The sequence below is a fragment of the Callionymus lyra genome, chromosome 2 (genome assembly GCF_982586985.1).
Source record: "Callionymus lyra chromosome 2, fCalLyr1.hap1.1, whole genome shotgun sequence".
NCBI lineage: Eukaryota > Metazoa > Chordata > Actinopteri > Syngnathiformes > Callionymidae > Callionymus > Callionymus lyra.
In genome coordinates, this window is record NC_141819.1 from 38,177,575 (window position 1) to 38,204,222 (window position 26,648).

The 26,648-nt window shown below is 44.4% G+C and overlaps 23 non-coding genes across 23 annotated transcripts; all 23 read left to right on the forward strand.

Moving 5' to 3' along the window:
• The first annotated feature begins 37 nt into the window (after positions 1 to 37).
• Positions 38 to 156, forward strand: LOC148086810 (5S ribosomal RNA). Its single transcript, XR_015710641.1, has one exon. It is a non-coding gene; the product is annotated as a 5S ribosomal RNA (ribosomal RNA).
• A 964-nt stretch (positions 157 to 1,120) lies between these two features.
• LOC148086811 (5S ribosomal RNA) lies at positions 1,121 to 1,239 on the forward strand. Its single transcript, XR_015710642.1, has one exon. It is a non-coding gene; the product is annotated as a 5S ribosomal RNA (ribosomal RNA).
• A 964-nt stretch (positions 1,240 to 2,203) lies between these two features.
• Positions 2,204 to 2,322, forward strand: LOC148086812 (5S ribosomal RNA). Its single transcript, XR_015710643.1, has one exon. It is a non-coding gene; the product is annotated as a 5S ribosomal RNA (ribosomal RNA).
• A 1,152-nt stretch (positions 2,323 to 3,474) lies between these two features.
• Positions 3,475 to 3,593, forward strand: LOC148086813 (5S ribosomal RNA). The gene has a single exon (XR_015710644.1). It is a non-coding gene; the product is annotated as a 5S ribosomal RNA (ribosomal RNA).
• Positions 3,594 to 4,745: 1,152 nt separating this feature from the next.
• LOC148086814 (5S ribosomal RNA) lies at positions 4,746 to 4,864 on the forward strand. Its single transcript, XR_015710645.1, has one exon. It is a non-coding gene; the product is annotated as a 5S ribosomal RNA (ribosomal RNA).
• A 964-nt stretch (positions 4,865 to 5,828) lies between these two features.
• LOC148086815 (5S ribosomal RNA) lies at positions 5,829 to 5,947 on the forward strand. The gene has a single exon (XR_015710648.1). It is a non-coding gene; the product is annotated as a 5S ribosomal RNA (ribosomal RNA).
• A 964-nt stretch (positions 5,948 to 6,911) lies between these two features.
• Positions 6,912 to 7,030, forward strand: LOC148086816 (5S ribosomal RNA). The gene has a single exon (XR_015710649.1). It is a non-coding gene; the product is annotated as a 5S ribosomal RNA (ribosomal RNA).
• A 964-nt stretch (positions 7,031 to 7,994) lies between these two features.
• Positions 7,995 to 8,113, forward strand: LOC148086817 (5S ribosomal RNA). Its single transcript, XR_015710650.1, has one exon. It is a non-coding gene; the product is annotated as a 5S ribosomal RNA (ribosomal RNA).
• A 964-nt stretch (positions 8,114 to 9,077) lies between these two features.
• LOC148086818 (5S ribosomal RNA) lies at positions 9,078 to 9,196 on the forward strand. The gene has a single exon (XR_015710651.1). It is a non-coding gene; the product is annotated as a 5S ribosomal RNA (ribosomal RNA).
• Positions 9,197 to 10,160: 964 nt separating this feature from the next.
• LOC148086819 (5S ribosomal RNA) lies at positions 10,161 to 10,279 on the forward strand. The gene has a single exon (XR_015710652.1). It is a non-coding gene; the product is annotated as a 5S ribosomal RNA (ribosomal RNA).
• A 1,152-nt stretch (positions 10,280 to 11,431) lies between these two features.
• LOC148086820 (5S ribosomal RNA) lies at positions 11,432 to 11,550 on the forward strand. Its single transcript, XR_015710653.1, has one exon. It is a non-coding gene; the product is annotated as a 5S ribosomal RNA (ribosomal RNA).
• Positions 11,551 to 12,702: 1,152 nt separating this feature from the next.
• Positions 12,703 to 12,821, forward strand: LOC148086821 (5S ribosomal RNA). The gene has a single exon (XR_015710654.1). It is a non-coding gene; the product is annotated as a 5S ribosomal RNA (ribosomal RNA).
• Positions 12,822 to 13,973: 1,152 nt separating this feature from the next.
• LOC148086822 (5S ribosomal RNA) lies at positions 13,974 to 14,092 on the forward strand. The gene has a single exon (XR_015710655.1). It is a non-coding gene; the product is annotated as a 5S ribosomal RNA (ribosomal RNA).
• Positions 14,093 to 15,056: 964 nt separating this feature from the next.
• Positions 15,057 to 15,175, forward strand: LOC148086823 (5S ribosomal RNA). Its single transcript, XR_015710656.1, has one exon. It is a non-coding gene; the product is annotated as a 5S ribosomal RNA (ribosomal RNA).
• Positions 15,176 to 16,327: 1,152 nt separating this feature from the next.
• LOC148086824 (5S ribosomal RNA) lies at positions 16,328 to 16,446 on the forward strand. Its single transcript, XR_015710657.1, has one exon. It is a non-coding gene; the product is annotated as a 5S ribosomal RNA (ribosomal RNA).
• A 964-nt stretch (positions 16,447 to 17,410) lies between these two features.
• LOC148086825 (5S ribosomal RNA) lies at positions 17,411 to 17,529 on the forward strand. Its single transcript, XR_015710659.1, has one exon. It is a non-coding gene; the product is annotated as a 5S ribosomal RNA (ribosomal RNA).
• Positions 17,530 to 18,493: 964 nt separating this feature from the next.
• On the forward strand, positions 18,494 to 18,612 carry LOC148086826 (5S ribosomal RNA). Its single transcript, XR_015710660.1, has one exon. It is a non-coding gene; the product is annotated as a 5S ribosomal RNA (ribosomal RNA).
• A 964-nt stretch (positions 18,613 to 19,576) lies between these two features.
• LOC148086827 (5S ribosomal RNA) lies at positions 19,577 to 19,695 on the forward strand. Its single transcript, XR_015710661.1, has one exon. It is a non-coding gene; the product is annotated as a 5S ribosomal RNA (ribosomal RNA).
• Positions 19,696 to 20,847: 1,152 nt separating this feature from the next.
• Positions 20,848 to 20,966, forward strand: LOC148086828 (5S ribosomal RNA). The gene has a single exon (XR_015710662.1). It is a non-coding gene; the product is annotated as a 5S ribosomal RNA (ribosomal RNA).
• A 1,152-nt stretch (positions 20,967 to 22,118) lies between these two features.
• LOC148086829 (5S ribosomal RNA) lies at positions 22,119 to 22,237 on the forward strand. Its single transcript, XR_015710663.1, has one exon. It is a non-coding gene; the product is annotated as a 5S ribosomal RNA (ribosomal RNA).
• Positions 22,238 to 23,201: 964 nt separating this feature from the next.
• Positions 23,202 to 23,320, forward strand: LOC148086830 (5S ribosomal RNA). Its single transcript, XR_015710664.1, has one exon. It is a non-coding gene; the product is annotated as a 5S ribosomal RNA (ribosomal RNA).
• Positions 23,321 to 24,472: 1,152 nt separating this feature from the next.
• On the forward strand, positions 24,473 to 24,591 carry LOC148086831 (5S ribosomal RNA). Its single transcript, XR_015710665.1, has one exon. It is a non-coding gene; the product is annotated as a 5S ribosomal RNA (ribosomal RNA).
• Positions 24,592 to 25,555: 964 nt separating this feature from the next.
• On the forward strand, positions 25,556 to 25,674 carry LOC148086832 (5S ribosomal RNA). The gene has a single exon (XR_015710666.1). It is a non-coding gene; the product is annotated as a 5S ribosomal RNA (ribosomal RNA).
• The last annotated feature ends 974 nt before the right edge of the window (positions 25,675 to 26,648 follow it).

A 26,648-nucleotide genomic window follows, 5' to 3' on the forward strand; every position in this document is an offset into this window, starting at 1 on the left:
GTCAAGTATAAAGGCGCTCGCTTTGACATCAGCAATTGCTTACGGCCATACCACCCTGAACACGCCCGATCTCGTCCGATCTCGGAAGCTAAGCAGGGTCGGGCCTGGTTAGTACTTGGATGGGAGACCGCCTGGGAATACCAGGTGCTGTAAGCTTTTGCACTCCCTCCGGCCCAAGACCAGGACCGTGAGGCCAAAAATCACATGACATTCACATTTTGATTACTTCCACGGGCCAGTCAACCACACTTAAGACTAATTGGACCTCTTACGTTCTCCACTAGCTATGGTAGGCACTTTTCTTTTTTTTTGTTCTCACTTTGTGTTCAACCAAAATCAACAAGTCTTTATTTTTTTTCAAATCCCATAGGAAATATTGATCATTTTAGTTTTTATTTTGGCCACACACGTCATTCATTTATGTATTATTACTTTAATTTACGATAAGCAACTGATCGATTGAGAGACCAGAAGCCAAAGAGAATGGAGCTGGAAGAATTATTCCACGAGATTGACTTGAAGTACTGCATTTGTCTCACAGGAGAGCGACAAGATCAAGCTGTGAAACTAACATCAGTCAAGTTCTGCACCTCCTCTATGTCCCAATATTGTTGACGCTAAAGTATTATTATTTCCAAATCCCATTGCAAATATTGATCATTGTAGTTTTGATTTTGGCCACGAGATGGCGGTGTTCACCATTTGAGTGCGTTTGTTGGCATGCGAAGGTGGCGTCTCGCAAGGACCAGCTGTGAAACTAACATTTTCCATACAGCCACCTGTAACCAAGGCCTGTAAACTGCTCCTCAGTCAAGTTCTGTACCTCCTACATGTCCCAATATTGTTGACGCCAAAGTATCTGTGCATTACGGATCCTGATTATGCATTTCCCTGCTAAAAATAATACAATGACCTCAATCCAAATGAATGCTGATAAGACGCTCGTGGTCCATTATTTTGACCTTCTCCTGGCAAAACCGGGGCGGGTGATAAAGTATCATTAGATTGGAATATGTGGAGACATGAGGATGTTCGTCATGCGCTAGTGGATGGAATACTACAGCAGTGACAGGAGGATTGTGGGTCAAGTATAAAGGCGCTCGCTTTGACATGAGCAATTGCTTACGGCCATACCACCCTGAACACGCCCGATCTCGTCCGATCTCGGAAGCTAAGCAGGGTCGGGCCTGGTTAGTACTTGGATGGGAGACCGCCTGGGAATACCAGGTGCTGTAAGCTTTTGCACTCCCTCCGGCCCAAGACCAGGACCGTGAGGCCAAAAATCACATGACATTCACATTTTGATTACTTCCACGGGCCAGTCCACCACACTTAAGACTAATTGGACCTCTTACGTTCTCCACTAGCTATGGTAGGCACTTTTCTTTTTTTTTGTTCTCACTTTGTGTTCAACCAAAATCAACAAGTCTTTATTTTTTTTCAAATCCCATAGGAAATATTGATCATTTTAGTTTTTATTTTGGCCACACACGTCATTCATTTATGTATTATTACTTTAATTTACGATAAGCAACTGATCGATTGAGAGACCAGAAGCCAAAGAGAATGGAGCTGGAAGAATTATTCCACGAGATTGACTTGAAGTACTGCATTTGTCTCACAGGAGAGCGACAAGATCAAGCTGTGAAACTAACATCAGTCAAGTTCTGCACCTCCTCTATGTCCCAATATTGTTGACGCTAAAGTATTATTATTTCCAAATCCCATTGCAAATATTGATCATTGTAGTTTTGATTTTGGCCACGAGATGGCGGTGTTCACCATTTGAGTGCGTTTGTTGGCATGCGAAGGTGGCGTCTCGCAAGGACCAGCTGTGAAACTAACATTTTCCATACAGCCACCTGTAACCAAGGCCTGTAAACTGCTCCTCAGTCAAGTTCTGCACCTCCTACATGTCCCAATATTGTTGACGCCAAAGTATCTGTGCATTACGGATCCTGATTATGCATTTCCCTGCTAAAAATAATACAATAACCTCAATCCAAATGAATGCTGATAAGACGCTCGTGGTCCATTATTTTGACCTTCTCCTGGCAAAACCGGGGCGGGTGATAAAGTATCATTAGATTGGAATATGTGGAGACATGAGGATGTTCGTCATGCGCTAGTGGATGGAATACTACAGCAGTGACAGGAGGATTGTGGGTCAAGTATAAAGGCGCTCGCTTTGACATCAGCAATTGCTTACGGCCATACCACCCTGAACACGCCCGATCTCGTCCGATCTCGGAAGCTAAGCAGGGTCGGGCCTGGTTAGTACTTGGATGGGAGACCGCCTGGGAATACCAGGTGCTGTAAGCTTTTGCACTCCCTCCGGCCCAAGACCAGGACCGTGAGGCCAAAAATCACATGACATTCACATTTTGACTTACTTCCACGGGCCAGTTCTGTCGCGTACGAGGAACTGAGGATCCAAGTGCGGAATTCAAAGTTTTCTTAAAAGTTCCAGTTCTTTAATGAGTCTCTCCAAACACCAATTACTCCAAACAGTCCATGCGGCGAAACTCCACAACACAAAACGTCCACCAGGAAAACAAAAGCGAAGGGGAACAGAGGAGGAGTCCAAACTACAGGTGATCTAAAATACAAAAAAACTAAAATTAGCGACTAAGAAGGCTGTAACAAAAAGCAACGCCAGGAGAGTCCAAGAATTATTATAGAAATCAAGGTAGCGACGGAACGATCTGGTACAAATCTTTACCATGTGTCGAGAAGCCATCTTCTGGCGGTGCGTGCACGGACCGTCGGACCTTTCAGCATCGCTCCTTGATTGCCTAATCGCCTGCAGTTGGTGATTCCTCCTCTGCAACAAAAAGCAAAAGAACGAACCACGGGGAAATAAACATAGATCTATGACAAGTTCACCACACTTAAGCCTCAAAGGATCAGTAACATTCTCTAGTTATGGCCAAGCACTTGTTTTTAGTCCCTTTGTTTTCAACCAAAATCAACAAGTCTTTATTATTTCCAAATCCCATTGCAAATATTGATCATTGTAGTTTTTATTTTGGCCACGAGATGGCGGTGTTCACCATTTGAGTGCGTTTGTTGGCATGCGAAGGTGGCGTCTCGCAAGGACCAGCTGTGAAACTAACATTTTCCATACATCCACCTGTAACCAAGGCCTGTAAACTGCTCCTCAGTCAAGTTCTGCACCTCCTACATGTCCCAATATTGTTGACGCCAAAGTATCTGTGCATTACGGATCCTGATTATGCATTTCCCTGCTAAAAATAATACAATAACCTCAATCCAAATGAATGCTGATAAGACGCTCGTGGTCCATTATTTTGACCTTCTCCTGGCAAAACCGGGGCGGGTGATAAAGTATCATTAGATTGGAATATGTGGAGACATGAGGATGTTCGTCATGCGCTAGTGGATGGAATACTACAGCAGTGACAGGAGGATTGTGGGTCAAGTATAAAGGCGCTCGCTTTGACATCAGCAATTGCTTACGGCCATACCACCCTGAACACGCCCGATCTCGTCCGATCTCGGAAGCTAAGCAGGGTCGGGCCTGGTTAGTACTTGGATGGGAGACCGCCTGGGAATACCAGGTGCTGTAAGCTTTTGCACTCCCTCCGGCCCAAGACCAGGACCGTGAGGCCAAAAATCACATGACATTCACATTTTGACTTACTTCCACGGGCCAGTTCTGTCGCGTACGAGGAACTGAGGATCCAAGTGCGGAATTCAAAGTTTTCTTAAAAGTTCCAGTTCTTTAATGAGTCTCTCCAAACACCAATTACTCCAAACAGTCCATGCGGCGAAACTCCACAACACAAAACGTCCACCAGGAAAACAAAAGCGAAGGGGAACAGAGGAGGAGTCCAAACTACAGGTGATCTAAAATACAAAAAAACTAAAATTAGCGACTAAGAAGGCTGTAACAAAAAGCAACGCCAGGAGAGTCCAAGAATTATTATAGAAATCAAGGTAGCGACGGAACGATCTGGTACAAACCTTTACCATGTGTCGAGAAGCCATCTTCTGGCGGTGCGTGCACGGACCGTCGGACCTTTCAGCATCGCTCCTTGATTGCCTAATCGCCTGCAGTTGGTGATTCCTCCTCTGCAACAAAAAGCAAAAGAACGAACCACGGGGAAATAAACATAGATCTATGACAAGTTCACCACACTTAAGCCTCAAAGGATCAGTAACATTCTCTAGTTATGGCCAAGCACTTGTTTTTAGTCCCTTTGTTTTCAACCAAAATCAACAAGTCTTTATTATTTCCAAATCCCATTGCAAATATTGATCATTGTAGTTTTGATTTTGGCCACGAGATGGCGGTGTTCACCATTTGAGTGCGTTTGTTGGCATGCGAAGGTGGCGTCTCGCAAGGACCAGCTGTGAAACTAACATTTTCCATACAGCCACCTGTAACCAAGGCCTGTAAACTGCTCCTCAGTCAAGTTCTGCACCTCCTACATGTCCCAATATTGTTGACGCCAAAGTATCTGTGCATTACGGATCCTGATTATGCATTTCCCTGCTAAAAATAATACAATAACCTCAATCCAAATGAATGCTGATAAGACGCTCGTGGTCCATTATTTTGACCTTCTCCTGGCAAAACCGGGGCGGGTGATAAAGTATCATTAGATTGGAATATGTGGAGACATGAGGATGTTCGTCATGCGCTAGTGGATGGAATACTACAGCAGTGACAGGAGGATTGTGGGTCAAGTATAAAGGCGCTCGCTTTGACATCAGCAATTGCTTACGGCCATACCACCCTGAACACGCCCGATCTCGTCCGATCTCGGAAGCTAAGCAGGGTCGGGCCTGGTTAGTACTTGGATGGGAGACCGCCTGGGAATACCAGGTGCTGTAAGCTTTTGCACTCCCTCCGGCCCAAGACCAGGACCGTGAGGCCAAAAATCACATGACATTCACATTTTGATTACTTCCACGGGCCAGTCAACCACACTTAAGACTAATTGGACCTCTTACGTTCTCCACTAGCTATGGTAGGCACTTTTCTTTTTTTTTGTTCTCACTTTGTGTTCAACCAAAATCAACAAGTCTTTATTTTTTTTCAAATCCCATAGGAAATATTGATCATTTTAGTTTTTATTTTGGCCACACACGTCATTCATTTATGTATTATTACTTTAATTTACGATAAGCAACTGATCGATTGAGAGACCAGAAGCCAAAGAGAATGGAGCTGGAAGAATTATTCCACGAGATTGACTTGAAGTACTGCATTTGTCTCACAGGAGAGCGACAAGATCAAGCTGTGAAACTAACATCAGTCAAGTTCTGCACCTCCTCTATGTCCCAATATTGTTGACGCTAAAGTATTATTATTTCCAAATCCCATTGCAAATATTGATCATTGTAGTTTTGATTTTGGCCACGAGATGGCGGTGTTCACCATTTGAGTGCGTTTGTTGGCATGCGAAGGTGGCGTCTCGCAAGGACCAGCTGTGAAACTAACATTTTCCATACAGCCACCTGTAACCAAGGCCTGTAAACTGCTCCTCAGTCAAGTTCTGCACCTCCTACATGTCCCAATATTGTTGACGCCAAAGTATCTGTGCATTACGGATCCTGATTATGCATTTCCCTGCTAAAAATAATACAATAACCTCAATCCAAATGAATGCTGATAAGACGCTCGTGGTCCATTATTTTGACCTTCTCCTGGCAAAACCGGGGCGGGTGATAAAGTATCATTAGATTGGAATATGTGGAGACATGAGGATGTTCGTCATGCGCTAGTGGATGGAATACTACAGCAGTGACAGGAGGATTGTGGGTCAAGTATAAAGGCGCTCGCTTTGACATCAGCAATTGCTTACGGCCATACCACCCTGAACACGCCCGATCTCGTCCGATCTCGGAAGCTAAGCAGGGTCGGGCCTGGTTAGTACTTGGATGGGAGACCGCCTGGGAATACCAGGTGCTGTAAGCTTTTGCACTCCCTCCGGCCCAAGACCAGGACCGTGAGGCCAAAAATCACATGACATTCACATTTTGATTACTTCCACGGGCCAGTCAACCACACTTAAGACTAATTGGACCTCTTACGTTCTCCACTAGCTATGGTAGGCACTTTTCTTTTTTTTTGTTCTCACTTTGTGTTCAACCAAAATCAACAAGTCTTTATTTTTTTTCAAATCCCATAGGAAATATTGATCATTTTAGTTTTTATTTTGGCCACACACGTCATTCATTTATGTATTATTACTTTAATTTACGATAAGCAACTGATCGATTGAGAGACCAGAAGCCAAAGAGAATGGAGCTGGAAGAATTATTCCACGAGATTGACTTGAAGTACTGCATTTGTCTCACAGGAGAGCGACAAGATCAAGCTGTGAAACTAACATCAGTCAAGTTCTGCACCTCCTCTATGTCCCAATATTGTTGACGCTAAAGTATTATTATTTCCAAATCCCATTGCAAATATTGATCATTGTAGTTTTGATTTTGGCCACGAGATGGCGGTGTTCACCATTTGAGTGCGTTTGTTGGCATGCGAAGGTGGCGTCTCGCAAGGACCAGCTGTGAAACTAACATTTTCCATACAGCCACCTGTAACCAAGGCCTGTAAACTGCTCCTCAGTCAAGTTCTGCACCTCCTACATGTCCCAATATTGTTGACGCCAAAGTATCTGTGCATTACGGATCCTGATTATGCATTTCCCTGCTAAAAATAATACAATAACCTCAATCCAAATGAATGCTGATAAGACGCTCGTGGTCCATTATTTTGACCTTCTCCTGGCAAAACCGGGGCGGGTGATAAAGTATCATTAGATTGGAATATGTGGAGACATGAGGATGTTCGTCATGCGCTAGTGGATGGAATACTACAGCAGTGACAGGAGGATTGTGGGTCAAGTATAAAGGCGCTCGCTTTGACATCAGCAATTGCTTACGGCCATACCACCCTGAACACGCCCGATCTCGTCCGATCTCGGAAGCTAAGCAGGGTCGGGCCTGGTTAGTACTTGGATGGGAGACCGCCTGGGAATACCAGGTGCTGTAAGCTTTTGCACTCCCTCCGGCCCAAGACCAGGACCGTGAGGCCAAAAATCACATGACATTCACATTTTGATTACTTCCACGGGCCAGTCAACCACACTTAAGACTAATTGGACCTCTTACGTTCTCCACTAGCTATGGTAGGCACTTTTCTTTTTTTTTGTTCTCACTTTGTGTTCAACCAAAATCAACAAGTCTTTATTTTTTTTCAAATCCCATAGGAAATATTGATCATTTTAGTTTTTATTTTGGCCACACACGTCATTCATTTATGTATTATTACTTTAATTTACGATAAGCAACTGATCGATTGAGAGACCAGAAGCCAAAGAGAATGGAGCTGGAAGAATTATTCCACGAGATTGACTTGAAGTACTGCATTTGTCTCACAGGAGAGCGACAAGATCAAGCTGTGAAACTAACATCAGTCAAGTTCTGCACCTCCTCTATGTCCCAATATTGTTGACGCTAAAGTATTATTATTTCCAAATCCCATTGCAAATATTGATCATTGTAGTTTTGATTTTGGCCACGAGATGGCGGTGTTCACCATTTGAGTGCGTTTGTTGGCATGCGAAGGTGGCGTCTCGCAAGGACCAGCTGTGAAACTAACATTTTCCATACAGCCACCTGTAACCAAGGCCTGTAAACTGCTCCTCAGTCAAGTTCTGTACCTCCTACATGTCCCAATATTGTTGACGCCAAAGTATCTGTGCATTACGGATCCTGATTATGCATTTCCCTGCTAAAAATAATACAATGACCTCAATCCAAATGAATGCTGATAAGACGCTCGTGGTCCATTATTTTGACCTTCTCCTGGCAAAACCGGGGCGGGTGATAAAGTATCATTAGATTGGAATATGTGGAGACATGAGGATGTTCGTCATGCGCTAGTGGATGGAATACTACAGCAGTGACAGGAGGATTGTGGGTCAAGTATAAAGGCGCTCGCTTTGACATCAGCAATTGCTTACGGCCATACCACCCTGAACACGCCCGATCTCGTCCGATCTCGGAAGCTAAGCAGGGTCGGGCCTGGTTAGTACTTGGATGGGAGACCGCCTGGGAATACCAGGTGCTGTAAGCTTTTGCACTCCCTCCGGCCCAAGACCAGGACCGTGAGGCCAAAAATCACATGACATTCACATTTTGATTACTTCCACGGGCCAGTCAACCACACTTAAGACTAATTGGACCTCTTACGTTCTCCACTAGCTATGGTAGGCACTTTTCTTTTTTTTTGTTCTCACTTTGTGTTCAACCAAAATCAACAAGTCTTTATTTTTTTTCAAATCCCATAGGAAATATTGATCATTTTAGTTTTTATTTTGGCCACACACGTCATTCATTTATGTATTATTACTTTAATTTACGATAAGCAACTGATCGATTGAGAGACCAGAAGCCAAAGAGAATGGAGCTGGAAGAATTATTCCACGAGATTGACTTGAAGTACTGCATTTGTCTCACAGGAGAGCGACAAGATCAAGCTGTGAAACTAACATCAGTCAAGTTCTGCACCTCCTCTATGTCCCAATATTGTTGACGCTAAAGTATTATTATTTCCAAATCCCATTGCAAATATTGATCATTGTAGTTTTGATTTTGGCCATGAGATGGCGGTGTTCACCATTTGAGTGCGTTTGTTGGCATGCGAAGGTGGCGTCTCGCAAGGACCAGCTGTGAAACTAACATTTTCCATACAGCCACCTGTAACCAAGGCCTGTAAACTGCTCCTCAGTCAAGTTCTGTACCTCCTACATGTCCCAATATTGTTGACGCCAAAGTATCTGTGCATTACGGATCCTGATTATGCATTTCCCTGCTAAAAATAATACAATGACCTCAATCCAAATGAATGCTGATAAGACGCTCGTGGTCCATTATTTTGACCTTCTCCTGGCAAAACCGGGGCGGGTGATAAAGTATCATTAGATTGGAATATGTGGAGACATGAGGATGTTCGTCATGCGCTAGTGGATGGAATACTACAGCAGTGACAGGAGGATTGTGGGTCAAGTATAAAGGCGCTCGCTTTGACATCAGCAATTGCTTACGGCCATACCACCCTGAACACGCCCGATCTCGTCCGATCTCGGAAGCTAAGCAGGGTCGGGCCTGGTTAGTACTTGGATGGGAGACCGCCTGGGAATACCAGGTGCTGTAAGCTTTTGCACTCCCTCCGGCCCAAGACCAGGACCGTGAGGCCAAAAATCACATGACATTCACATTTTGATTACTTCCACGGGCCAGTCCACCACACTTAAGACTAATTGGACCTCTTACGTTCTCCACTAGCTATGGTAGGCACTTTTCTTTTTTTTTGTTCTCACTTTGTGTTCAACCAAAATCAACAAGTCTTTATTTTTTTTCAAATCCCATAGGAAATATTGATCATTTTAGTTTTTATTTTGGCCACACACGTCATTCATTTATGTATTATTACTTTAATTTACGATAAGCAACTGATCGATTGAGAGACCAGAAGCCAAAGAGAATGGAGCTGGAAGAATTATTCCACGAGATTGACTTGAAGTACTGCATTTGTCTCACAGGAGAGCGACAAGATCAAGCTGTGAAACTAACATCAGTCAAGTTCTGCACCTCCTCTATGTGCCAATATTGTTGACGCTAAAGTATTATTATTTCCAAATCCCATTGCAAATATTGATCATTGTAGTTTTGATTTTGGCCACGAGATGGCGGTGTTCACCATTTGAGTGCGTTTGTTGGCATGCGAAGGTGGCGTCTCGCAAGGACCAGCTGTGAAACTAACATTTTCCATACAGCCACCTGTAACCAAGGCCTGTAAACTGCTCCTCAGTCAAGTTCTGTACCTCCTACATGTCCCAATATTGTTGACACCAAAGTATCTGTGCATTACGGATCCTGATTATGCATTTCCCTGCTAAAAATAATACAATAACCTCAATCCAAATGAATGCTGATAAGACGCTCGTGGTCCATTATTTTGACCTTCTCCTGGCAAAACCGGGGCGGGTGATAAAGTATCATTAGATTGGAATATGTGGAGACATGAGGATGTTCGTCATGCGCTAGTGGATGGAATACTACAGCAGTGACAGGAGGATTGTGGGTCAAGTATAAAGGCGCTCGCTTTGACATCAGCAATTGCTTACGGCCATACCACCCTGAACACGCCCGATCTCGTCCGATCTCGGAAGCTAAGCAGGGTCGGGCCTGGTTAGTACTTGGATGGGAGACCGCCTGGGAATACCAGGTGCTGTAAGCTTTTGCACTCCCTCCGGCCCAAGACCAGGACCGTGAGGCCAAAAATCACATGACATTCACATTTTGACTTACTTCCACGGGCCAGTTCTGTCGCGTACGAGGAACTGAGGATCCAAGTGCGGAATTCAAAGTTTTCTTAAAAGTTCCAGTTCTTTAATGAGTCTCTCCAAACACCAATTACTCCAAACAGTCCATGCGGCGAAACTCCACAACACAAAACGTCCACCAGGAAAACAAAAGCGAAGGGGAACAGAGGAGGAGTCCAAACTACAGGTGATCTAAAATACAAAAAAACTAAAATTAGCGACTAAGAAGGCTGTAACAAAAAGCAACGCCAGGAGAGTCCAAGAATTATTATAGAAATCAAGGTAGCGACGGAACGATCTGGTACAAATCTTTACCATGTGTCGAGAAGCCATCTTCTGGCGGTGCGTGCACGGACCGTCGGACCTTTCAGCATCGCTCCTTGATTGCCTAATCGCCTGCAGTTGGTGATTCCTCCTCTGCAACAAAAAGCAAAAGAACGAACCACGGGGAAATAAACATAGATCTATGACAAGTTCACCACACTTAAGCCTCAAAGGATCAGTAACATTCTCTAGTTATGGCCAAGCACTTGTTTTTAGTCCCTTTGTTTTCAACCAAAATCAACAAGTCTTTATTATTTCCAAATCCCATTGCAAATATTGATCATTGTAGTTTTTATTTTGGCCACGAGATGGCGGTGTTCAGCATTTGAGTGCGTTTGTTGGCATGCGAAGGTGGCGTCTCGCAAGGACCAGCTGTGAAACTAACATTTTCCATACATCCACCTGTAACCAAGGCCTGTAAACTGCTCCTCAGTCAAGTTCTGCACCTCCTACATGTCCCAATATTGTTGACGCCAAAGTATCTGTGCATTACGGATCCTGATTATGCATTTCCCTGCTAAAAATAATACAATAACCTCAATCCAAATGAATGCTGATAAGACGCTCGTGGTCCATTATTTTGACCTTCTCCTGGCAAAACCGGGGCGGGTGATAAAGTATCATTAGATTGGAATATGTGGAGACATGAGGATGTTCGTCATGCGCTAGTGGATGGAATACTACAGCAGTGACAGGAGGATTGTGGGTCAAGTATAAAGGCGCTCGCTTTGACATCAGCAATTGCTTACGGCCATACCACCCTGAACACGCCCGATCTCGTCCGATCTCGGAAGCTAAGCAGGGTCGGGCCTGGTTAGTACTTGGATGGGAGACCGCCTGGGAATACCAGGTGCTGTAAGCTTTTGCACTCCCTCCGGCCCAAGACCAGGACCGTGAGGCCAAAAATCACATGACATTCACATTTTGACTTACTTCCACGGGCCAGTTCTGTCGCGTACGAGGAACTGAGGATCCAAGTGCGGAATTCAAAGTTTTCTTAAAAGTTCCAGTTCTTTAATGAGTCTCTCCAAACACCAATTACTCCAAACAGTCCATGCGGCGAAACTCCACAACACAAAACGTCCACCAGGAAAACAAAAGCGAAGGGGAACAGAGGAGGAGTCCAAACTACAGGTGATCTAAAATACAAAAAAACTAAAATTAGCGACTAAGAAGGCTGTAACAAAAAGCAACGCCAGGAGAGTCCAAGAATTATTATAGAAATCAAGGTAGCGACGGAACGATCTGGTACAAACCTTTACCATGTGTCGAGAAGCCATCTTCTGGCGGTGCGTGCACGGACCGTCGGACCTTTCAGCATCGCTCCTTGATTGCCTAATCGCCTGCAGTTGGTGATTCCTCCTCTGCAACAAAAAGCAAAAGAACGAACCACGGGGAAATAAACATAGATCTATGACAAGTTCACCACACTTAAGCCTCAAAGGATCAGTAACATTCTCTAGTTATGGCCAAGCACTTGTTTTTAGTCCCTTTGTTTTCAACCAAAATCAACAAGTCTTTATTATTTCCAAATCCCATTGCAAATATTGATCATTGTAGTTTTGATTTTGGCCACGAGATGGCGGTGTTCACCATTTGAGTGCGTTTGTTGGCATGCGAAGGTGGCGTCTCGCAAGGACCAGCTGTGAAACTAACATTTTCCATACAGCCACCTGTAACCAAGGCCTGTAAACTGCTCCTCAGTCAAGTTCTGCACCTCCTATATGTCCCAATATTGTTGACGCCAAAGTATCTGTGCATTACGGATCCTGATTATGCATTTCCCTGCTAAAAATAATACAATAACCTCAATCCAAATGAATGCTGATAAGACGCTCGTGGTCCATTATTTTGACCTTCTCCTGGCAAAACCGGGGCGGGTGATAAAGTATCATTAGATTGGAATATGTGGAGACATGAGGATGTTCGTCATGCGCTAGTGGATGGAATACTACAGCAGTGACAGGAGGATTGTGGGTCAAGTATAAAGGCGCTCGCTTTGACATCAGCAATTGCTTACGGCCATACCACCCTGAACACGCCCGATCTCGTCCGATCTCGGAAGCTAAGCAGGGTCGGGCCTGGTTAGTACTTGGATGGGAGACCGCCTGGGAATACCAGGTGCTGTAAGCTTTTGCACTCCCTCCGGCCCAAGACCAGGACCGTGAGGCCAAAAATCACATGACATTCACATTTTGACTTACTTCCACGGGCCAGTTCTGTCGCGTACGAGGAACTGAGGATCCAAGTGCGGAATTCAAAGTTTTCTTAAAAGTTCCAGTTCTTTAATGAGTCTCTCCAAACACCAATTACTCCAAACAGTCCATGCGGCGAAACTCCACAACACAAAACGTCCACCAGGAAAACAAAAGCGAAGGGGAACAGAGGAGGAGTCCAAACTACAGGTGATCTAAAATACAAAAAAACTAAAATTAGCGACTAAGAAGGCTGTAACAAAAAGCAACGCCAGGAGAGTCCAAGAATTATTATAGAAATCAAGGTAGCGACGGAACGATCTGGTACAAACCTTTACCATGTGTCGAGAAGCCATCTTCTGGCGGTGCGTGCACGGACCGTCGGACCTTTCAGCATCGCTCCTTGATTGCCTAATCGCCTGCAGTTGGTGATTCCTCCTCTGCAACAAAAAGCAAAAGAACGAACCACGGGGAAATAAACATAGATCTATGACAAGTTCACCACACTTAAGCCTCAAAGGATCAGTAACATTCTCTAGTTATGGCCAAGCACTTGTTTTTAGTCCCTTTGTTTTCAACCAAAATCAACAAGTCTTTATTATTTCCAAATCCCATTGCAAATATTGATCATTGTAGTTTTTATTTTGGCCACGAGATGGCGGTGTTCACCATTTGAGTGCGTTTGTTGGCATGCGAAGGTGGCGTCTCGCAAGGACCAGCTGTGAAACTAACATTTTCCATACAGCCACCTGTAACCAAGGCCTGTAAACTGCTCCTCAGTCAAGTTCTGCACCTCCTACATGTCCCAATATTGTTGACGCCAAAGTATCTGTGCATTACGGATCCTGATTATGCATTTCCCTGCTAAAAATAATACAATAACCTCAATCCAAATGAATGCTGATAAGACGCTCGTGGTCCATTATTTTGACCTTCTCCTGGCAAAACCGGGGCGGGTGATAAAGTATCATTAGATTGGAATATGTGGAGACATGAGGATGTTCGTCATGCGCTAGTGGATGGAATACTACAGCAGTGACAGGAGGATTGTGGGTCAAGTATAAAGGCGCTCGCTTTGACATCAGCAATTGCTTACGGCCATACCACCCTGAACACGCCCGATCTCGTCCGATCTCGGAAGCTAAGCAGGGTCGGGCCTGGTTAGTACTTGGATGGGAGACCGCCTGGGAATACCAGGTGCTGTAAGCTTTTGCACTCCCTCCGGCCCAAGACCAGGACCGTGAGGCCAAAAATCACATGACATTCACATTTTGATTACTTCCACGGGCCAGTCAACCACACTTAAGACTAATTGGACCTCTTACGTTCTCCACTAGCTATGGTAGGCACTTTTCTTTTTTTTTGTTCTCACTTTGTGTTCAACCAAAATCAACAAGTCTTTATTTTTTTTCAAATCCCATAGGAAATATTGATCATTTTAGTTTTTATTTTGGCCACACACGTCATTCATTTATGTATTATTACTTTAATTTACGATAAGCAACTGATCGATTGAGAGACCAGAAGCCAAAGAGAATGGAGCTGGAAGAATTATTCCACGAGATTGACTTGAAGTACTGCATTTGTCTCACAGGAGAGCGACAAGATCAAGCTGTGAAACTAACATCAGTCAAGTTCTGCACCTCCTCTATGTGCCAATATTGTTGACGCTAAAGTATTATTATTTCCAAATCCCATTGCAAATATTGATCATTGTAGTTTTGATTTTGGCCACGAGATGGCGGTGTTCACCATTTGAGTGCGTTTGTTGGCATGCGAAGGTGGCGTCTCGCAAGGACCAGCTGTGAAACTAACATTTTCCATACAGCCACCTGTAACCAAGGCCTGTAAACTGCTCCTCAGTCAAGTTCTGCACCTCCTACATGTCCCAATATTGTTGACGCCAAAGTATCTGTGCATTACGGATCCTGATTATGCATTTCCCTGCTAAAAATAATACAATAACCTCAATCCAAATGAATGCTGATAAGATGCTCGTGGTCCATTATTTTGACCTTCTCCTGGCAAAACCGGGGCGGGTGATAAAGTATCATTAGATTGGAATATGTGGAGACATGAGGATGTTCGTCATGCGCTAGCGGATGGAATACTACAGCAGTGACAGGAGGATTGTGGGTCAAGTATAAAGGCGCTCGCTTTGACATCAGCAATTGCTTACGGCCATACCACCCTGAACACGCCCGATCTCGTCCGATCTCGGAAGCTAAGCAGGGTCGGGCCTGGTTAGTACTTGGATGGGAGACCGCCTGGGAATACCAGGTGCTGTAAGCTTTTGCACTCCCTCCGGCCCAAGACCAGGACCGTGAGGCCAAAAATCACATGACATTCACATTTTGACTTACTTCCACGGGCCAGTTCTGTCGCGTACGAGGAACTGAGGATCCAAGTGCGGAATTCAAAGTTTTCTTAAAAGTTCCAGTTCTTTAATGAGTCTCTCCAAACACCAATTACTCCAAACAGTCCATGCGGCGAAACTCCACAACACAAAACGTCCACCAGGAAAACAAAAGCGAAGGGGAACAGAGGAGGAGTCCAAACTACAGGTGATCTAAAATACAAAAAAACTAAAATTAGCGACTAAGAAGGCTGTAACAAAAAGCAACGCCAGGAGAGTCCAAGAATTATTATAGAAATCAAGGTAGCGACGGAACGATCTGGTACAAACCTTTACCATGTGTCGAGAAGCCATCTTCTGGCGGTGCGTGCACGGACCGTCGGACCTTTCAGCATCGCTCCTTGATTGCCTAATCGCCTGCAGTTGGTGATTCCTCCTCTGCAACAAAAAGCAAAAGAACGAACCACGGGGAAATAAACATAGATCTATGACAAGTTCACCACACTTAAGCCTCAAAGGATCAGTAACATTCTCTAGTTATGGCCAAGCACTTGTTTTTAGTCCCTTTGTTTTCAACCAAAATCAACAAGTCTTTATTATTTCCAAATCCCATTGCAAATATTGATCATTGTAGTTTTTATTTTGGCCACGAGATGGCGGTGTTCACCATTTGAGTGCGTTTGTTGGCATGCGAAGGTGGCGTCTCGCAAGGACCAGCTGTGAAACTAACATTTTCCATACAGCCACCTGTAACCAAGGCCTGTAAACTGCTCCTCAGTCAAGTTCTGCACCTCCTACATGTCCCAATATTGTTGACGCCAAAGTATCTGTGCATTACGGATCCTGATTATGCATTTCCCTGCTAAAAATAATACAATAACCTCAATCCAAATGAATGCTGATAAGACGCTCGTGGTCCATTATTTTGACCTTCTCCTGGCAAAACCGGGGCGGGTGATAAAGTATCATTAGATTGGAATATGTGGAGACATGAGGATGTTCGTCATGCGCTAGTGGATGGAATACTACAGCAGTGACAGGAGGATTGTGGGTCAAGTATAAAGGCGCTCGCTTTGACATCAGCAATTGCTTACGGCCATACCACCCTGAACACGCCCGATCTCGTCCGATCTCGGAAGCTAAGCAGGGTCGGGCCTGGTTAGTACTTGGATGGGAGACCGCCTGGGAATACCAGGTGCTGTAAGCTTTTGCACTCCCTCCGGCCCAAGACCAGGACCGTGAGGCCAAAAATCACATGACATTCACATTTTGATTACTTCCACGGGCCAGTCAACCACACTTAAGACTAATTGGACCTCTTACGTTCTCCACTAGCTATGGTAGGCACTTTTCTTTTTTTTTGTTCTCACTTTGTGTTCAACCAAAATCAACAAGTCTTTATTTTTTTTCAAATCCCATAGGAAATATTGATCATTTTAGTTTTTATTTTGGCCACACACGTCATTCATTTATGTATTATTACTTTAATTTACGATAAGCAACTGATCGATTGAGAGACCAGAAGCCAAAGAGAATGGAGCTGGAAGAATTATTCCACGAGATTGACTTGAAGTACTGCATTTGTCTCACAGGAGAGCGACAAGATCAAGCTGTGAAACTAACATCAGTCAAGTTCTGCACCTCCTCTATGTCCCAATATTGTTGACGCTAAAGTATTATTATTTCCAAATCCCATTGCAAATATTGATCATTGTAGTTTTGATTTTGGCCACGAGATGGCGGTGTTCACCATTTGAGTGCGTTTGTTGGCATGCGAAGGTGGCGTCTCGCAAGGACCAGCTGTGAAACTAACATTTTCCATACAGCCACCTGTAACCAAGGCCTGTAAACTGCTCCTCAGTCAAGTTCTGTACCTCCTACATGTCCCAATATTGTTGACGCCAAAGTATCTGTGCATTACGGATCCTGATTATGCATTTCCCTGCTAAAAATAATACAATGACCTCAATCCAAATGAATGCTGATAAGACGCTCGTGGTCCATTATTTTGACCTTCTCCTGGCAAAACCGGGGCGGGTGATAAAGTATCATTAGATTGGAATATGTGGAGACATGAGGATGTTCGTCATGCGCTAGTGGATGGAATACTACAGCAGTGACAGGAGGATTGTGGGTCAAGTATAAAGGCGCTCGCTTTGACATCAGCAATTGCTTACGGCCATACCACCCTGAACACGCCCGATCTCGTCCGATCTCGGAAGCTAAGCAGGGTCGGGCCTGGTTAGTACTTGGATGGGAGACCGCCTGGGAATACCAGGTGCTGTAAGCTTTTGCACTCCCTCCGGCCCAAGACCAGGACCGTGAGGCCAAAAATCACATGACATTCACATTTTGATTACTTCCACGGGCCAGTCAACCACACTTAAGACTAATTGGACCTCTTACGTTCTCCACTAGCTATGGTAGGCACTTTTCTTTTTTTTTGTTCTCACTTTGTGTTCAACCAAAATCAACAAGTCTTTATTTTTTTTCAAATCCCATAGGAAATATTGATCATTTTAGTTTTTATTTTGGCCACACACGTCATTCATTTATGTATTATTACTTTAATTTACGATAAGCAACTGATCGATTGAGAGACCAGAAGCCAAAGAGAATGGAGCTGGAAGAATTATTCCACGAGATTGACTTGAAGTACTGCATTTGTCTCACAGGAGAGCGACAAGATCAAGCTGTGAAACTAACATCAGTCAAGTTCTGCACCTCCTCTATGTCCCAATATTGTTGACGCTAAAGTATTATTATTTCCAAATCCCATTGCAAATATTGATCATTGTAGTTTTGATTTTGGCCATGAGATGGCGGTGTTCACCATTTGAGTGCGTTTGTTGGCATGCGAAGGTGGCGTCTCGCAAGGACCAGCTGTGAAACTAACATTTTCCATACAGCCACCTGTAACCAAGGCCTGTAAACTGCTCCTCAGTCAAGTTCTGTACCTCCTACATGTCCCAATATTGTTGACGCCAAAGTATCTGTGCATTACGGATCCTGATTATGCATTTCCCTGCTAAAAATAATACAATGACCTCAATCCAAATGAATGCTGATAAGACGCTCGTGGTCCATTATTTTGACCTTCTCCTGGCAAAACCGGGGCGGGTGATAAAGTATCATTAGATTGGAATATGTGGAGACATGAGGATGTTCGTCATGCGCTAGTGGATGGAATACTACAGCAGTGACAGGAGGATTGTGGGTCAAGTATAAAGGCGCTCGCTTTGACATCAGCAATTGCTTACGGCCATACCACCCTGAACACGCCCGATCTCGTCCGATCTCGGAAGCTAAGCAGGGTCGGGCCTGGTTAGTACTTGGATGGGAGACCGCCTGGGAATACCAGGTGCTGTAAGCTTTTGCACTCCCTCCGGCCCAAGACCAGGACCGTGAGGCCAAAAATCACATGACATTCACATTTTGATTACTTCCACGGGCCAGTCCACCACACTTAAGACTAATTGGACCTCTTACGTTCTCCACTAGCTATGGTAGGCACTTTTCTTTTTTTTTGTTCTCACTTTGTGTTCAACCAAAATCAACAAGTCTTTATTTTTTTTCAAATCCCATAGGAAATATTGATCATTTTAGTTTTTATTTTGGCCACACACGTCATTCATTTATGTATTATTACTTTAATTTACGATAAGCAACTGATCGATTGAGAGACCAGAAGCCAAAGAGAATGGAGCTGGAAGAATTATTCCACGAGATTGACTTGAAGTACTGCATTTGTCTCACAGGAGAGCGACAAGATCAAGCTGTGAAACTAACATCAGTCAAGTTCTGCACCTCCTCTATGTGCCAATATTGTTGACGCTAAAGTATTATTATTTCCAAATCCCATTGCAAATATTGATCATTGTAGTTTTGATTTTGGCCACGAGATGGCGGTGTTCACCATTTGAGTGCGTTTGTTGGCATGCGAAGGTGGCGTCTCGCAAGGACCAGCTGTGAAACTAACATTTTCCATACAGCCACCTGTAACCAAGGCCTGTAAACTGCTCCTCAGTCAAGTTCTGTACCTCCTACATGTCCCAATATTGTTGACACCAAAGTATCTGTGCATTACGGATCCTGATTATGCATTTCCCTGCTAAAAATAATACAATAACCTCAATCCAAATGAATGCTGATAAGACGCTCGTGGTCCATTATTTTGACCTTCTCCTGGCAAAACCGGGGCGGGTGATAAAGTATCATTAGATTGGAATATGTGGAGACATGAGGATGTTCGTCATGCGCTAGTGGATGGAATACTACAGCAGTGACAGGAGGATTGTGGGTCAAGTATAAAGGCGCTCGCTTTGACATCAGCAATTGCTTACGGCCATACCACCCTGAACACGCCCGATCTCGTCCGATCTCGGAAGCTAAGCAGGGTCGGGCCTGGTTAGTACTTGGATGGGAGACCGCCTGGGAATACCAGGTGCTGTAAGCTTTTGCACTCCCTCCGGCCCAAGACCAGGACCGTGAGGCCAAAAATCACATGACATTCACATTTTGACTTACTTCCACGGGCCAGTTCTGTCGCGTACGAGGAACTGAGGATCCAAGTGCGGAATTCAAAGTTTTCTTAAAAGTTCCAGTTCTTTAATGAGTCTCTCCAAACACCAATTACTCCAAACAGTCCATGCGGCGAAACTCCACAACACAAAACGTCCACCAGGAAAACAAAAGCGAAGGGGAACAGAGGAGGAGTCCAAACTACAGGTGATCTAAAATACAAAAAAACTAAAATTAGCGACTAAGAAGGCTGTAACAAAAAGCAACGCCAGGAGAGTCCAAGAATTATTATAGAAATCAAGGTAGCGACGGAACGATCTGGTACAAATCTTTACCATGTGTCGAGAAGCCATCTTCTGGCGGTGCGTGCACGGACCGTCGGACCTTTCAGCATCGCTCCTTGATTGCCTAATCGCCTGCAGTTGGTGATTCCTCCTCTGCAACAAAAAGCAAAAGAACGAACCACGGGGAAATAAACATAGATCTATGACAAGTTCACCACACTTAAGCCTCAAAGGATCAGTAACATTCTCTAGTTATGGCCAAGCACTTGTTTTTAGTCCCTTTGTTTTCAACCAAAATCAACAAGTCTTTATTATTTCCAAATCCCATTGCAAATATTGATCATTGTAGTTTTTATTTTGGCCACGAGATGGCGGTGTTCAGCATTTGAGTGCGTTTGTTGGCATGCGAAGGTGGCGTCTCGCAAGGACCAGCTGTGAAACTAACATTTTCCATACATCCACCTGTAACCAAGGCCTGTAAACTGCTCCTCAGTCAAGTTCTGCACCTCCTACATGTCCCAATATTGTTGACGCCAAAGTATCTGTGCATTACGGATCCTGATTATGCATTTCCCTGCTAAAAATAATACAATAACCTCAATCCAAATGAATGCTGATAAGACGCTCGTGGTCCATTATTTTGACCTTCTCCTGGCAAAACCGGGGCGGGTGATAAAGTATCATTAGATTGGAATATGTGGAGACATGAGGATGTTCGTCATGCGCTAGTGGATGGAATACTACAGCAGTGACAGGAGGATTGTGGGTCAAGTATAAAGGCGCTCGCTTTGACATCAGCAATTGCTTACGGCCATACCACCCTGAACACGCCCGATCTCGTCCGATCTCGGAAGCTAAGCAGGGTCGGGCCTGGTTAGTACTTGGATGGGAGACCGCCTGGGAATACCAGGTGCTGTAAGCTTTTGCACTCCCTCCGGCCCAAGACCAGGACCGTGAGGCCAAAAATCACATGACATTCACATTTTGACTTACTTCCACGGGCCAGTTCTGTCGCGTACGAGGAACTGAGGATCCAAGTGCGGAATTCAAAGTTTTCTTAAAAGTTCCAGTTCTTTAATGAGTCTCTCCAAACACCAATTACTCCAAACAGTCCATGCGGCGAAACTCCACAACACAAAACGTCCACCAGGAAAACAAAAGCGAAGGGGAACAGAGGAGGAGTCCAAACTACAGGTGATCTAAAATACAAAAAAACTAAAATTAGCGACTAAGAAGGCTGTAACAAAAAGCAACGCCAGGAGAGTCCAAGAATTATTATAGAAATCAAGGTAGCGACGGAACGATCTGGTACAAACCTTTACCATGTGTCGAGAAGCCATCTTCTGGCGGTGCGTGCACGGACCGTCGGACCTTTCAGCATCGCTCCTTGATTGCCTAATCGCCTGCAGTTGGTGATTCCTCCTCTGCAACAAAAAGCAAAAGAACGAACCACGGGGAAATAAACATAGATCTATGACAAGTTCACCACACTTAAGCCTCAAAGGATCAGTAACATTCTCTAGTTATGGCCAAGCACTTGTTTTTAGTCCCTTTGTTTTCAACCAAAATCAACAAGTCTTTATTATTTCCAAATCCCATTGCAAATATTGATCATTGTAGTTTTGATTTTGGCCACGAGATGGCGGTGTTCACCATTTGAGTGCGTTTGTTGGCATGCGAAGGTGGCGTCTCGCAAGGACCAGCTGTGAAACTAACATTTTCCATACAGCCACCTGTAACCAAGGCCTGTAAACTGCTCCTCAGTCAAGTTCTGCACCTCCTATATGTCCCAATATTGTTGACGCCAAAGTATCTGTGCATTACGGATCCTGATTATGCATTTCCCTGCTAAAAATAATACAATAACCTCAATCCAAATGAATGCTGATAAGACGCTCGTGGTCCATTATTTTGACCTTCTCCTGGCAAAACCGGGGCGGGTGATAAAGTATCATTAGATTGGAATATGTGGAGACATGAGGATGTTCGTCATGCGCTAGTGGATGGAATACTACAGCAGTGACAGGAGGATTGTGGGTCAAGTATAAAGGCGCTCGCTTTGACATCAGCAATTGCTTACGGCCATACCACCCTGAACACGCCCGATCTCGTCCGATCTCGGAAGCTAAGCAGGGTCGGGCCTGGTTAGTACTTGGATGGGAGACCGCCTGGGAATACCAGGTGCTGTAAGCTTTTGCACTCCCTCCGGCCCAAGACCAGGACCGTGAGGCCAAAAATCACATGACATTCACATTTTGATTACTTCCACGGGCCAGTCAACCACACTTAAGACTAATTGGACCTCTTACGTTCTCCACTAGCTATGGTAGGCACTTTTCTTTTTTTTTGTTCTCACTTTGTGTTCAACCAAAATCAACAAGTCTTTATTTTTTTTCAAATCCCATAGGAAATATTGATCATTTTAGTTTTTATTTTGGCCACACACGTCATTCATTTATGTATTATTACTTTAATTTACGATAAGCAACTGATCGATTGAGAGACCAGAAGCCAAAGAGAATGGAGCTGGAAGAATTATTCCACGAGATTGACTTGAAGTACTGCATTTGTCTCACAGGAGAGCGACAAGATCAAGCTGTGAAACTAACATCAGTCAAGTTCTGCACCTCCTCTATGTGCCAATATTGTTGACGCTAAAGTATTATTATTTCCAAATCCCATTGCAAATATTGATCATTGTAGTTTTGATTTTGGCCACGAGATGGCGGTGTTCACCATTTGAGTGCGTTTGTTGGCATGCGAAGGTGGCGTCTCGCAAGGACCAGCTGTGAAACTAACATTTTCCATACAGCCACCTGTAACCAAGGCCTGTAAACTGCTCCTCAGTCAAGTTCTGCACCTCCTACATGTCCCAATATTGTTGACGCCAAAGTATCTGTGCATTACGGATCCTGATTATGCATTTCCCTGCTAAAAATAATACAATAACCTCAATCCAAATGAATGCTGATAAGATGCTCGTGGTCCATTATTTTGACCTTCTCCTGGCAAAACCGGGGCGGGTGATAAAGTATCATTAGATTGGAATATGTGGAGACATGAGGATGTTCGTCATGCGCTAGCGGATGGAATACTACAGCAGTGACAGGAGGATTGTGGGTCAAGTATAAAGGCGCTCGCTTTGACATCAGCAATTGCTTACGGCCATACCACCCTGAACACGCCCGATCTCGTCCGATCTCGGAAGCTAAGCAGGGTCGGGCCTGGTTAGTACTTGGATGGGAGACCGCCTGGGAATACCAGGTGCTGTAAGCTTTTGCACTCCCTCCGGCCCAAGACCAGGACCGTGAGGCCAAAAATCACATGACATTCACATTTTGACTTACTTCCACGGGCCAGTTCTGTCGCGTACGAGGAACTGAGGATCCAAGTGCGGAATTCAAAGTTTTCTTAAAAGTTCCAGTTCTTTAATGAGTCTCTCCAAACACCAATTACTCCAAACAGTCCATGCGGCGAAACTCCACAACACAAAACGTCCACCAGGAAAACAAAAGCGAAGGGGAACAGAGGAGGAGTCCAAACTACAGGTGATCTAAAATACAAAAAAACTAAAATTAGCGACTAAGAAGGCTGTAACAAAAAGCAACGCCAGGAGAGTCCAAGAATTATTATAGAAATCAAGGTAGCGACGGAACGATCTGGTACAAACCTTTACCATGTGTCGAGAAGCCATCTTCTGGCGGTGCGTGCACGGACCGTCGGACCTTTCAGCATCGCTCCTTGATTGCCTAATCGCCTGCAGTTGGTGATTCCTCCTCTGCAACAAAAAGCAAAAGAACGAACCACGGGGAAATAAACATAGATCTATGACAAGTTCACCACACTTAAGCCTCAAAGGATCAGTAACATTCTCTAGTTATGGCCAAGCACTTGTTTTTAGTCCCTTTGTTTTCAACCAAAATCAACAAGTCTTTATTATTTCCAAATCCCATTGCAAATATTGATCATTGTAGTTTTTATTTTGGCCACGAGATGGCGGTGTTCACCATTTGAGTGCGTTTGTTGGCATGCGAAGGTGGCGTCTCGCAAGGACCAGCTGTGAAACTAACATTTTCCATACAGCCACCTGTAACCAAGGCCTGTAAACTGCTCCTCAGTCAAGTTCTGCACCTCCTACATGTCCCAATATTGTTGACGCCAAAGTATCTGTGCATTACGGATCCTGATTATGCATTTCCCTGCTAAAAATAATACAATAACCTCAATCCAAATGAATGCTGATAAGACGCTCGTGGTCCATTATTTTGACCTTCTCCTGGCAAAACCGGGGCGGGTGATAAAGTATCATTAGATTGGAATATGTGGAGACATGAGGATGTTCGTCATGCGCTAGTGGATGGAATACTACAGCAGTGACAGGAGGATTGTGGGTCAAGTATAAAGGCGCTCGCTTTGACATCAGCAATTGCTTACGGCCATACCACCCTGAACACGCCCGATCTCGTCCGATCTCGGAAGCTAAGCAGGGTCGGGCCTGGTTAGTACTTGGATGGGAGACCGCCTGGGAATACCAGGTGCTGTAAGCTTTTGCACTCCCTCCGGCCCAAGACCAGGACCGTGAGGCCAAAAATCACATGACATTCACATTTTGATTACTTCCACGGGCCAGTCAACCACACTTAAGACTAATTGGACCTCTTACGTTCTCCACTAGCTATGGTAGGCACTTTTCTTTTTTTTTGTTCTCACTTTGTGTTCAACCAAAATCAACAAGTCTTTATTTTTTTTCAAATCCCATAGGAAATATTGATCATTTTAGTTTTTATTTTGGCCACACACGTCATTCATTTATGTATTATTACTTTAATTTACGATAAGCAACTGATCGATTGAGAGACCAGAAGCCAAAGAGAATGGAGCTGGAAGAATTATTCCACGAGATTGACTTGAAGTACTGCATTTGTCTCACAGGAGAGCGACAAGATCAAGCTGTGAAACTAACATCAGTCAAGTTCTGCACCTCCTCTATGTGCCAATATTGTTGACGCTAAAGTATTATTATTTCCAAATCCCATTGCAAATATTGATCATTGTAGTTTTGATTTTGGCCACGAGATGGCGGTGTTCACCATTTGAGTGCGTTTGTTGGCATGCGAAGGTGGCGTCTCGCAAGGACCAGCTGTGAAACTAACATTTTCCATACAGCCACCTGTAACCAAGGCCTGTAAACTGCTCCTCAGTCAAGTTCTGCACCTCCTACATGTCCCAATATTGTTGACGCCAAAGTATCTGTGCATTACGGATCCTGATTATGCATTTCCCTGCTAAAAATAATACAATAACCTCAATCCAAATGAATGCTGATAAGATGCTCGTGGTCCATTATTTTGACCTTCTCCTGGCAAAACCGGGGCGGGTGATAAAGTATCATTAGATTGGAATATGTGGAGACATGAGGATGTTCGTCATGCGCTAGCGGATGGAATACTACAGCAGTGACAGGAGGATTGTGGGTCAAGTATAAAGGCGCTCGCTTTGACATCAGCAATTGCTTACGGCCATACCACCCTGAACACGCCCGATCTCGTCCGATCTCGGAAGCTAAGCAGGGTCGGGCCTGGTTAGTACTTGGATGGGAGACCGCCTGGGAATACCAGGTGCTGTAAGCTTTTGCACTCCCTCCGGCCCAAGACCAGGACCGTGAGGCCAAAAATCACATGACATTCACATTTTGACTTACTTCCACGGGCCAGTTCTGTCGCGTACGAGGAACTGAGGATCCAAGTGCGGAATTCAAAGTTTTCTTAAAAGTTCCAGTTCTTTAATGAGTCTCTCCAAACACCAATTACTCCAAACAGTCCATGCGGCGAAACTCCACAACACAAAACGTCCACCAGGAAAACAAAAGCGAAGGGGAACAGAGGAGGAGTCCAAACTACAGGTGATCTAAAATACAAAAAAACTAAAATTAGCGACTAAGAAGGCTGTAACAAAAAGCAACGCCAGGAGAGTCCAAGAATTATTATAGAAATCAAGGTAGCGACGGAACGATCTGGTACAAACCTTTACCATGTGTCGAGAAGCCATCTTCTGGCGGTGCGTGCACGGACCGTCGGACCTTTCAGCATCGCTCCTTGATTGCCTAATCGCCTGCAGTTGGTGATTCCTCCTCTGCAACAAAAAGCAAAAGAACGAACCACGGGGAAATAAACATAGATCTATGACAAGTTCACCACACTTAAGCCTCAAAGGATCAGTAACATTCTCTAGTTATGGCCAAGCACTTGTTTTTAGTCCCTTTGTTTTCAACCAAAATCAACAAGTCTTTATTATTTCCAAATCCCATTGCAAATATTGATCATTGTAGTTTTTATTTTGGCCACGAGATGGCGGTGTTCACCATTTGAGTGCGTTTGTTGGCATGCGAAGGTGGCGTCTCGCAAGGACCAGCTGTGAAACTAACATTTTCCATACAGCCACCTGTAACCAAGGCCTGTAAACTGCTCCTCAGTCAAGTTCTGCACCTCCTACATGTCCCAATATTGTTGACGCCAAAGTATCTGTGCATTACGGATCCTGATTATGCATTTCCCTGCTAAAAATAATACAATAACCTCAATCCAAATGAATGCTGATAAGACGC